At 43.1% G+C, this 12686-nt stretch overlaps 1 protein-coding gene and 1 long non-coding RNA gene across 2 annotated transcripts in view; both read right to left on the bottom strand.

Annotated features, from left to right (window-relative positions):
• Window positions 1–355, bottom strand: part of tafa5l (TAFA chemokine like family member 5, like) — a 57213-nt gene extending 56858 nt beyond the window's left edge. The window contains exon 1 of the mRNA XM_061258756.1: window positions 235–355. The gene's annotated coding sequence lies outside the window, so the exon portion shown is untranslated. The remainder of the gene's footprint in view (window positions 1–234) is intronic.
• A 3722-nt stretch (window positions 356–4077) lies between these two features.
• LOC133138141 (uncharacterized) lies at window positions 4078–10100 on the bottom strand. Its single transcript, XR_009709677.1, has 3 exons — window positions 9963–10100; window positions 9438–9511; window positions 4078–4990 (listed from the first exon to the last, which is right to left on the bottom strand). It is a non-coding gene; the product is annotated as an uncharacterized LOC133138141 (long non-coding RNA).
• Window positions 10101–12686: the final 2586 nt, after the last annotated feature.

Raw genomic sequence — 12686 nt, 5'->3', positions numbered from 1 at the left:
TACCCCTTTTCCCGAAGTCCAGTGCAATAATCCAGTGTATCCTCAACCTGCTTGTTCCTGTTCACGTTCTCTCTCTCTCTCTCTCTCTCTCTCTCTCTCTCTCTCTCTCTCTCTCTCTCTCTCTCTCTCTCTCTCTCTCTCACACACACACACACACACACACACACACTATCTCTATCTCTCTCCCTCCCTCTCCCCCTCGGCAAGAAGAGATATTTGTGCCCCAATTTTCACCGTAAGGAGGAAGCTGGTATTCGATGTGGTACAGCACCAGAGTATCTGCAAGTATCCACTCCTGAAGAAAGCGTCTTATTAACCGAGTCAAGACGAAGCTGCTCCGACCACTGCGCGACAGGAAAGGGAGAGCGGTGCTGCGCCAGCTGAATGTTTATAGCCTGGTCTATCTTTTCTTCTGAAAAGAGTGCCCCCTTCTCTCCGTTTCAAACTCAGTGGGGACACCATGATGCGTACAATTAATAATAATAATAATAATAATAATAATAATAATAATAATAATTAAGTAAAAAAAAGTACGTATAAATTAACAAGCATCAATTCATAAACGTCATGTTGAATCCAACTCCAAACTATTCTGTGGTAATCCCTACGGGTTAAATCAATTTAAATCAAATTATTTATTTAAGCCATTTGAATGTAATTAAGTGACGCATCCACTAATGACACTTGACTCGAAATGCATCCATATCGCCATATGATTTGCACAGATATTTCACAAGTAAAGTACGTCAACCCTTATTTGCTTGGCCAATGCCTATATCCAGAATTAATGAATTACACAGGCATTGGATGAAGTCATAACTCATCTGTACATTTAAACTCCTACATTGTGAAATAGAAAACCCACCATTTACAAGTTGGGATTCGTCACCATGATGTGAAATCATTAACACATTGCTATTACCGAAAGTAAATACAGCTCACTGTGTCTGAGCAAAATATAATGACTCCAAAAGATACAGATACAGACCTGTCTCTGTGCCCCTTCCTTTATTCCTCTTTCCAGTATTTTTCCATGTACCTCAGACCATAAATCCTTTCATCCAACCCGATTATTCCTGATCAGGACTGCAGGGAATCATGTTTTGGGAAAGAGGCAGGAATACACCCTGTATAGGTAGGCAATCCACCTCAGGGCCCACACACCGTGCACTCACACGTTCATAACAATGGGCAGTTCATACTCTCCAGTAGCCCAACCTGCATGCTTTTTGACTGTGGGAGGAAACCGGACTGCCTGGAGGAAAGAGAACATACCAATTCTGCCAACCGGTGAGCTTCTCGCTGTGAGTTGGCAGTGCTCGATACGCAAACCAAATAAAACCTTTTCCTTATTTTTTTCGCAAAAGATCCATGTCATCTTTGAAATTTGCCTGGTAAATAGTTTAAGTATTTCATTTTCATCACAAACTCCAGATATCCATTTTTGGTGTTTTGAGGAAAAGGCCAATTCTTTTAATTAATAAATGGGGCTAAATGCTACATTTCTTGTATATACAATACATTATTGAACTATTTAAAACAATATTTTTCAAAGAAAATATATTTTTGTGCATTTTTGCAAAACCACACCAATTGGCCAAAGAGGGCAATGGAAGCGGGTCTCATAAAAAGCCACATAACTTCCAAAAGGATTCCAATAACATCACAACACTCTGTGGAGAGGTTGATCAAGGAAGCAAGGAAGAACTGAATAACTTATCATCATCCCAATTGGCCAAAGGGGGCTCTGGCAGTGGGCATGGGTCTCACAAAAAGCCACATAACTTCCGACAGGATTCACGTAACACCATGGAACTTTGCATGGCATCAGCAAACCCTACATTATTGACCCAATCAAACAAATGGGGGGGGGGGGGTTTGCTGGTGAGCGCAGTTCTGACTACTGAATAAGTATAGTGCTCATTAAATGCCGACTACAATGTTCTCGAGTGGCTAGAATTTAAACAGGCTTCTCGGGCCTGGTTCAAGATATGGTCATGAAAATGCATGTGTCTCCTGATGTGACGGGCATTGGGAGAAATGATTAACTTTTGATGAATATCTGGCATGTGAAACTGCCGTATCTTGACAATTGCACAGTGTTGGCGGCTGCACACGCTCTACTGAGTGCCATTTTCTAGTTTCATCACTTAAATTGCCAATGGGGAGTTTTCAGTGAATCAAATTTGAGAGACTAGAAACCCAAACTTGCAATATGAGTATACCTCTGAAATATATTCAATAATATAATGTCTTCCTCACCACATAAAATCAACACCTACAGAGTGTATGTTGTATCAATCCACTACAGCCAGAGTGGACTCATAAAAACTGTGTTAGAGTTGGATAAACACTGGACATTTTACTGTGAATATTACACCCAGTAGAAACGCTGATATATATTGTGAGCAGTAATGATCATTTTAAGTTAGAAAGTTAAACTGTGAATGCAACAGAAGGCAACATTTAGCAAATAAACATATTTCACATGAAGCAAGCAGCTTGTAAATGGAGGTGTGGAAAGGGGGGGGGCTTTTTGATAGGTGGAGAGTGAGAAGACTTGTTCAACCTCAGAGTTGTGGACAAATTCAAGGCCTTGTATTTGGTAAATGGTTGGCATTTATATAGCGCCTTTATCCAAAGCGCTCTTACAATTGATGCTTCTCATTCACCCATTCATACACACACTCACACACTTGGCTACCATGCAAGGCGCCAAACAGCTTGTCAGGAGCATTTGGGGGTTAAGTGTCTTGCTCAGGGACACTTTGACACAGCCCGGGCAGGGGATCGAACCGGCAACCCTCCAACTGCCAGACGACTGCCAGACGACTGATCTTACAGCCTGAGCCATGTCGCCCCATGTATTGACTGCCGTAAGTTGGTTGTGGTAGTCCAATTTGGAGAGCGCTAAGGTCTGGGCCAACAGCTGGCAGAGCAGACGGTGAGGAGTGGACAGGTTCTTCTGATGTTGGCCCGGAAGTATGTCCATCAATGCAATTATTCTTCATTTCTGAACTGCACTCTCGTTCACCCTTTTTCCAAACGGCTTGGGGTGTTCCTACTGTCACGGAAGGTGTTGCTTGGATACACTCAGCTGTAGCCACAAACAAGAAGAGCCAGCCTTCATTTTGCACACACTATTTTACTCCATTACATGGCTAGTGTGATCAGTCCTATCAGGTCTAGGATGACCCTCGTGTTGCACATAGATTCAGGTCATGGAGATCACATACGTCTGCTGCAAATTCACATCAAAATAATAAAAAAGGATAAATAAATTCAATCTTCAAGTACTGTACTGTATAGTATAGTTCTGAGAGAGAGAGAGAGAGAGAGAGTGAGAGATGACACAGCAACTTTGCCTTTAGCTCTCAGAGGCAGTGTCAATACCCCTGCCTTGTCTGAACTAACTCTCAGAGGCAGCGCCTGGTGTGAACTAAACATCTGCATACTGCAACAGCAAAGATCTCCACTCTGATCTATGACTAATCCCACAGGAGCCAGAACAGAAGGGAGTCCAATAGCCAATGAATGTGGAAGCTTGTGATATGTGTTTTGCTGCTTTGGACCATTTCTCAGTTAAGTTAAAAAAGACAAACCGTCTTATGGCTTTTACAGAATAAGATACACAAAGGTCAGCAAAAACGTTGTTTGCCTGTCAATCTTGTCCTGTCAGCATGGTAAAGGTGTGTGCAGACACGGAGAACACGGAGACAGCATCAATAGAGACGGGGGTATGTGTGAAGGTTTATTGAGAGGCCGGACCTGACAGCAACATAGATTCAGTTGTTTAGCGATGCATGAAAGCGGTCCGCTGGGAAGTTTTCCAGCCACTTTGGCATTTACCATCGAAGACCGCAAAGTGGTTCCCAGGTGTCCCCTCCCTGATTTGCATGCCATTAATGTGTCGCATAAAAGAACATCACCCTGCACTAGCAGGGTATTACTGTTAAGATCTGACTCCGGGCCAGGTCTGGTTTTTCTTACCTCTTTGAAGAGTAGGCATTCTGGAATGCTTTTTCAGCATTCCAAGTAAGTGTTCTAGAACATCATTGCTGTCCATGACCGGTAGTGCATCAGCATTAGAATGTCCAGTTAAGAACATTCTAATCACAGATTTGTGATTTTCACACTTTAAAGGGTTAAGCAGAGTGTGAGTGCGTATGAATGAGTGTGTATACTAGTAACTTTCTGCATACGTTTAACAGTTATATATAAGTCATATAGCAGATAAGACATACTTGACATACGGAAAACCTGTATGTTATCATTTATTTATTGGGGTGTGACACTTAGGATGATGATGATTAAAATTATATATTTGTGTTAGGACTGGTTTGATTGGTTAAAATGTGAAATAACCAATTATTGAGATCAGAATGATGATTTCCCTGATGTCACTCCCCCACATGTGGAAAGAGTCGGGGTGGACTCGCATAGTGTCCACTCACTTTAGTTCTCTACATCTCGGTAGTTCCAAAAGCATGCTGATTTCCTTTTTAACCATCCCGTTGCCTCCCTCCCCACCTCCTCAGTGTCTCTACGGAGACACCACGGCTACAACTGTGTGAAGGCACACCATCCATTATGGGGAGAAAAATATGACTCTTGGAGAGCTGGGAAACGTAGCAGGCAGCGGAGTCAACCACAAGGCCCCCGTGGACCTCTGCCTCATACCGGCGCCATACCCTCAGAATCTGCTGAGACTCTGCAACCATGGAAACAGAGAGAGAGAGAGAGCGGAGGCCTGAAGACAGGCACGGTGATTCAGATTCCAGGAAATGCAAAACCAAATGAAAGCCCGGGAAGACACCGCGTCGGCCATCTGCTTGGATCGATAAACCCGCTGCCCATGAGTCAGCGGGCCGTAGTCAGGGCTCTTCCTGCGCCTCCTCGTCTTCTGAATGGCCGCCGCTAAAAGCGGCCCGTTCGCTGAGCGCCTCTTTTATCAGCAGCGAAGGAGGACTGAGGTGGAAGAGGCGGTGTGCTGAGGAGAGAGGAGAAAATAGAGAACAGTTTCCGGGGGTTAGAAGTAGAGTTCTGAATTTGTGTTTGATAGTATTTTACCTTGGCGGCAGAGATAGCGGAAGAGAATGCCGCCAGGAGAGACTGGTAGGTTGTGAATATTCAAAATACTATATTTGAAAGATTCAAATACTTTTTCACATTCAACTGATCTTGCCTGGTGCAATTGAGCCAAGCAAAAGGACCAGAAGGTAGAGTTTGCACTTTTTGAGAGTATTTCATAGGTTCCAATACACCAGACAAGCTCAGTAAAGCTTAGAAAAGCATCATGTGCTATGGAGGGCTGAGAGTCTGCAGGCTTTTCATTACAACCAATCCCTTCACCAGCTGACTTCACCAATTAGTTCCCTCCTCTCTGGTTGAAGGTGTATTAATTAGTGAAATCAATAGATGTAACGATAGGTTGGCATGAAACCCTGCACACTCTTGGCCCCACAGACCACGCCTCATTCGACAGCTAGAGATCACCTTGAGCTGATAATGAATAGAACCAGGTGGGCCAAATTAGGGTCGAAATAAAAACCGGCAGGCCACTAGATCTCCGGGAACAGGCTGGGGAATCACTGCTGTGGTGAGACCCAGCCTTAGGTTATCTACAGCAGAGCTGACCCACAGAGAGAAAAACTGCACCGTTCTGCAGGCCAGTAGTAAGACTTGCACTTAAGGTCAGAAACAATAGGGAATATGGGCCCTCAGAAACTGCTGGTATTGATCTGTGGGTCTGTAGTAAAAGCTAGTGTTTTTATACGGGTCTTCCCATATCGCAGGTCACATTAAGACTTTGGGTCCTCAGTAACAGTCAGTATTAGTCTATGTATCTGCACTAGGGCCTGGTATTAGTCCCAGAGTCCATAGGAACAGATCATTTTGGTCTGTGGGTGAAGAATAGCAGCAGATATTTGTGGGTCTGCACTAGCAGCCAATAATGGCCAGTAGCCTATGTACATGTATTCAAGCCTGCATTAACTGCATTAAGGCGGCCTGTGGTGTAATGGTTAAGGCAAATGACTGGGACACGCAAGGTTGGTGGTTCGATCCTCGATGTAGCCACAATAAGATCCGCACAGCCAGTACAGTTGATTAGAGCGTCTGCCAAATGCCATTCATTTAATGTAACGTTCGGAGGCCCTGGGCTGATGTATAGGTGTGGCCCCAAAAGAGTGACACACTCTACCGATTCTGAGCATGAGATTTACAATCACAATCGATTCACAGTTATTAGCCTCCTTCAAAGCCTATTGGATGCTGCATTATAGGCTACTATACCACATATCACAAAAGTACTGTATCAGTCAGCACACGATCATTATTCATTAACATAAGTGCATTGTAGCAATGTACTAACATTAACATCACGTAGAAGGTGGCACTTATCTCAAAGCACTGGACTTACCACGTCAGATCTTTTCCCTTGTTTTCACCATTCCTCAATGGTGTCCAGCAGCCTGTGGCACCAGTATAATATAAGTTCAAACGTTAATTCAGAGTAACGACGCAACTTAAACAGGTTGTACCCATAGTCTGTAATAAAAATAGGTTGTGCCAACTGATTCAGTTCCGATGTTAAGATACAACTTATAATTTAATTAACTTACTTAACTCACACCCTACTCCAGGGGTCGGCAACCCTGGTCCTGGAGAGCCGCAGGGTGTGCTGGCTTCCGTTGTTACTCAGCACTTAATTGATCAATTAATGCAATCGATTACACAGTTAACAACTCGCCTCACCTGGTTTCTTGGGTCTGAATCGGTTGCTGGTACTAAGGCTCTCCAGGACCAGGGTTGCCGACCCCTGCCCTACTCGGTGTAGAGTAATTCCTAAAACCGCTGACATAGGGCATTGATTTGGAAACTTGGATAAATTAGCGTAGTATGAGCTAGCAGCGCATTCTTCGCGATAGATGATCCCTAATTTGTATGACACGCATGGCAAACGGAGAAGCTACAGAAAATAATGCTGCAGCCATTGACTCAGGAGAGGTAACAATGTTGCTAGTCTCATTGTCTCTCTCACTAATATGGACTCACTGTGTTTAGAAGAGAACATAGGGAAGGGGGGGGGGCGCTTCTAACAGAATTTAACGCCCTTTCAATGGTAGTTTTTTAACCGGAGGAATGTGGTTTATGATTACGGTTGCTTATTGGCCATCCCAGACACTTAAATACTTTTACTGATGTGTATTGGAACAGTAATTATATAGCAAACAACTACACAACTTCCCTGTGTTTGGCAGACCGTGTTCGCTCACGATGTTCCGAACAGCACCTGAAGCATAACTACTACAGTTTTGCACTCTGTTCCGCAGGCAAATCTCTATTAAGTCTTGATCTGGGTAATCTTAACATTAATTAAAAACTGATACAGTCTATATGAAACGATGTGTGTACGTGCATGAACAATTTTACAAGGAACTTTTGGCTGAGCCATATCAGCCTGCCAGGCTCGCTGTCTCTTGTTAGCAACAGCTTCTCCGTCACATTGTCACTGGGGAGCACCATTACCCTCACTGTATACGCTGAAATGGATCGCGGATGTGACTCGCACCATGTTTAGTGAAAACAGAAGGAATTAGACTACACACACACAAGTGTTAGTGTTAGTGGTAGTGGTAGTGTTAGTAGTGTTAGCGTTAGTCAGCATTAGTGTTAGCGTTAGTGTTAGCGTTAGCGTTAGTAGTGTTAGCGTTAGTTAGCATTACCGTTAGCATTAGTCCGGTGATCCGCAGCTACAACAGGTATTACTCTACAGGTCGCCATGGAGGCCCAGGGGAGCGGTTTTTATTACGGTGATTATTTTCATCTCCTCTCACAGCTCCCGGTGTCTGGAGTCGTGGCTCTCAGATGAAACGCAGAGCGTCTCTTTTTCTGGCCCAACGGAGTGAAAACGGTGTTGACAAGGCACGGAAGAGAAAGGGGACGTCTGTCCTTTTGAGACGCACCCGGCCTTGACAATGCAAAACAAACGAGTGAAAAGAAGAAAGTAAAATGCAATCCCGAAGATGACAGTCACTGTACAAGCTGTTCGTTTTTTTTCCTAATTGCACGTTTCCCAGCGTTGCTCCAAAAAAATGTAATGTTCTCTGGTGCCAAGACAAACACAACATATACTTCTTACGACTTCAACCATTCAGGCTTACTGGATGAAAAAAATACAAAAATAAATAGACTATCTCTCATTCTCTCTCAATCCATCTCTTCCTTAGAGTTCCTGCTATTTCCAATTACTTTATATATAATAAGATATTTGGCGGTGATTAAAAGGGTGCTCGGATAGGCAGTCTGCGAAGCCCATTATGAATATGATAATACACTTCCCTTCATTATTTAGCTATATGTCAGCATGGCTCCAATACAAATAGAATAATAGTTGTCAGTTTTAAGAGAGAAGAGGAAGCAAATGGAGAGCAATAAAATAAATAAATAAAAATAAACAAGCCAATTGTGAAGGAATTAGAAGAAAAAAATCAAACATTTTCACTTTAGTTTGTTCAGCAATAACAAGAGTCACTCTGAAAAACTAAAATAACAAAGCCAAATACAAGTCATTCGTTTTTTGTGCAGTTGCTATGGCCTAGATACAAAGAAACTGCTCAAACTGGCCTCTCAATAATTAACAGTACAGTTGATTAGACTAAGCAGGAGACAATCCTCCCCCGGAGCAATGCAGGGTTAAGGGCCCAATGGCTGTGCTTATTGTGGCTACAACGGGGTTCAAACCACCGGCCTTGCGTCACGTCATGTACCTTAACCACTATGCTACGGGCCACCCTGTGAAGTCCAAAGAAGAGAAGACCACATACGAGCTCTTGGAGGAAAAGACCATTACGGGAGAATGACTCTGTCGGATGATGGGGATTCCTTTGTGCTCTGGCAGACTAATTGGAATATGGTAGGACACAAACAGTGCTACGGCATCAATAAAACAAGATTACATCACTGGAAATATCAGGATGAGCAATGGTGAGGCAGTTAATTCATGTCCTAGATCAACGATAACGGTTATCTTCGAGTTACTTTCAGTCCTCTGCCATAATAGACCGTATATACGGGTAAAATATCAGAAATGCGTTTATTAAAATGGTGCATTTAAGCAGTGCTAGAATTGAGTCACCAGCTACGGGGGTACCTTATTTGTGTTTTACCTTGCAACTGGTACCCCATAAGTATGGGATATTGTGTGTTTAGAACAATTCCAATTCAACAGCAGAACAAAGAGAATTGTCCAATGGAGAATCTGCACAAACTGTCAATTGAGGCGGGACTATAGTAATGTACGTCAGTAATGATTATGTCAATCTTTTTTCTTATTTATAAATGGACCATAATGCTTCTGAACAATACCTTCCTAATGTATTTAGTGAAACCAGCATGCTTTTTAAGGACTGCAGGCCCCATATAAAATATGTTACCTGGGAGAATACCGACCAGTTCACCCGGTCAGTATCTGGCTTTAAAGCCGTTTCCAATCTGCAACAGATGAAACCTGATGAAAGAAAAATAAATCACACAATGATTGCATAGAGAGGTCAACTAATGAAAGTATTACTTGTAATAACAACCCAAGAAGATGCAATAATCCCAATTTTATGATTGAATTTATCAGCTTCTTTTCTGTTTTTTTTTTTTTTTTAAACCAACATTTGTCCTTTACTTTGACTGACAATGAAACAGAAGTGTGATTTTACATCGGCAACCCAGGAGCTTGGCAAGTGCAACAATCAACAGAATTAACTTCCTGTATTCACGTTGTCAGCTTGTGCATTTATCTTTATGTTCAAGGTAAGGGCAAATGCAGGTCAAAGTCATCTCCTGACAGACAAGTGTTTGACAAAGAAAGGCTTATTTGCTGAGACTTTGTGCGACCTTAGCTTGTTACCCTTGATTAGCCACAAATAAAGCAAATGATGTTGGGGACAAGCAAAGGCCACACTGACCTTGTTTGTGCTGCTCTCTGGGTGGACCCGGCATCCCGTGGGCGCAGCAGGCTCCTCAGCGCTAGTTGAAGTGCCGCCGTCTTTGGGTTTTACTGCATGAGAGTGAAGGACAGACAGAGATTCGGGTGGAAAGGGACAGAGCAGGGGTGAGGGAAGTGAGAGGAACACGTCCCCGTTGTCCCCACTCCAACATTCAGGTCGGCTCTTGAGTAAATAAGCAGGTCTTATCTCATGTCTATTTACCGCAGTTTGTCAAAACAGTAAAATTGCTTTTGTCAAGGACTTTCATTGGAAATGAGTTCATAACCCGGGCACAGGGCCTGAATGAAGGAGGGGTGAACTCCGCCAGAGCACATCCCATCTTCTTTTCAATTTGTCTCCTGATGTGGGTCTCTGCTGTATTTCTGACACGGTGGAGTGCGGAACAGAACAGGATCCTATAATTAGTACTGTTTTACACCTATTTGCACAACCAATTATGAATACCGCATTCTTTATCAGTTAATACTCACTCAATAATTACATCCCCGGAATCGAATGCTAATGAGCATTGTTCTTTAACAGTCATGAGATCTGCAGTGAGAAATGCAATTTTCATTTAAAAAAAACAGCAAATGAAAATCCAATCTTTGGAGTCAAGAAGAATATTAACCCACATTCCTTTCCACAATACCTCCTCAGATTTGCAAGGATTCAAATTTACATCATTATTCGCGAAACAATCAATGGAAGATGTATGAATAAGGAGAAAAAGTATTATTTTCTCTTGTTAATTTTTTTTTTTTTTTAAATTGCAGAGTAAATAATGTCTGTATTGATTAAATGATAGACCTGATGTTGAACTGAAGACAGGGAAGCTTAATTCCTGTACAGGACTGTTTGGAACAGCAGCATGCTACAAAACATTCTACAAATACAGTGACATTTTCTTTCATGCCGCTTATTTTTGAAAGGCATATTTGGCCATCAGCCAGACAGTAATGTGACAATAATATGCATCCATTAATCCATTGTAAAAGTAGAACTCAGCTAAAGTAGTGAGGGGCTTTACCTCCTGTTTCTCTGAGGTAATGCCACAGAACTGAAAATAAAGATATTCTAAAGATTGTAAATCTCTCAGGTCCCTCCAGGCTTAGAGAGACTTGTTACCCCTCTAGTCACAGCTTTGACCACATTGTGGCAAGGCTGTGGCTGCCCAGTCTGGAACACTCAGCTAGGACTCTCTGAGGAGCGTGGGGTATGGAGGGCATTTAGGCCTCAAAATGAGGTCAGGACAGGTTCTAGGCACCAGTGACACACGCAGCGACAAGGAGCAACTTAGGTTGCGACATATGCAGTGACATAGGCAGTGATATAGGTTGCGACATAGGCAGTGACATAGGCAGTGATATAGGTAGCGATATTGGCAGTGACATAGGCAGTGACATTGGCAGTGACATAGGCAGTGATATAGGCAGTGACATAGGCAGTGATATAGGTTGCGACATAGGCAGTGATATAGGTAGCGATATTGGCAGTGACATAGGCAGTGACATAGGCAGTGACATAGGCAGTGACATTGGCAGTGACATAGGCAGTGATATAGGCAGTGACATAGGCAGTGATATAGGTAGCGATATTGGCAGTGACATAGGCAGTGACATAGGCAGTGACATAGGCAGTGACATAGGCAGCGATATTGGCAGTGACATAGGCAGTATTTCCCAACCGGTATGCCATCAGGTGATTTCAGGTGTGCCATGCGAGAAATTTAAGAGCTCAAATGAATTAAATAATGTAAATGCAGCTCGTCTGGTCTTCAAGATTCCCAAATACTCACACGTCACCCCCCTGCTTACTTCCCTCCTCTGGCTGCCTGTCATGGCTCGCATCAAATTCAAAACATTGGTTCTAGCCTTCCAAGCAGTTAAGGGGTCTTCCCCAGCTTATCTACAAAAAATCATCAGACCCTACACCCCTGCCAGACCTCTTCGTTCAGCCTCCACAGGCCGCTTGGCACCTCCCCCTCTCCGAACCTCCACCTCACGCTCACGACTACTGTCTGTTCTGGCTCCACGGTGGTGGAACGAACTCCCCGTTGAGGTCAGAACTGTAGAATCTCTCCCCACCTTCAAGCGCAAACTGAAGACGCACCTCTTCAAGCAGCACCTCTCCTCATCCCTCCCTACAACCCTGTGAACCTTAATTGTTGTCTTTGTGATTTACTTTGTGTTTCGGTATTTTTAGTTGGCTAGGTAAGCAGTATTTGGATAGTTAAGTTTGGTCACTTTTGCTTTGTTGGTTGTTTGTTTATTTGTTTGTTTAAAAAAAAAAAGAAAAAAAAAAAGAAGATAGGCCCTGGTCCATTGTACTTCCCTCTAGGGTCTTTCAGCACACTTATCCCTGGTTATAGGTATGCACTTTGTTGTACGTTGCTCTGGATAAGAGCGTCTGCCAAATGCCAATAATGTAATGTAAAAATGAACAGACATCATTCATAAAAGTCAACATGAATGTAATTAAACTGCATATTGCTTAATTAAAACTCTGAAACAGCATTTAGGCCTGATGTTGACATTGTTGTCACATCAATGTCAGTAGGTCACTCGATTTCGAGTCCAGAGGTGTGTCGTGAGATTCTGTAAGTGGGGAAAGTGTGGGCCAGAAGGGAATGTGGACCGAGGGCACTATCCCTGGGGGAAAAGGTCAGCCATTGTTATCTACAGCACACCAACCCCAGGGGCC

The sequence above is a fragment of the Conger conger genome, chromosome 10 (genome assembly GCF_963514075.1).
Source record: "Conger conger chromosome 10, fConCon1.1, whole genome shotgun sequence".
Taxonomy (NCBI): domain Eukaryota; kingdom Metazoa; phylum Chordata; class Actinopteri; order Anguilliformes; family Congridae; genus Conger; species Conger conger.
The sequence above is the reverse complement of the archived record's forward strand: the minus strand, read 5'-3'. Positions and strand labels throughout refer to the sequence as shown.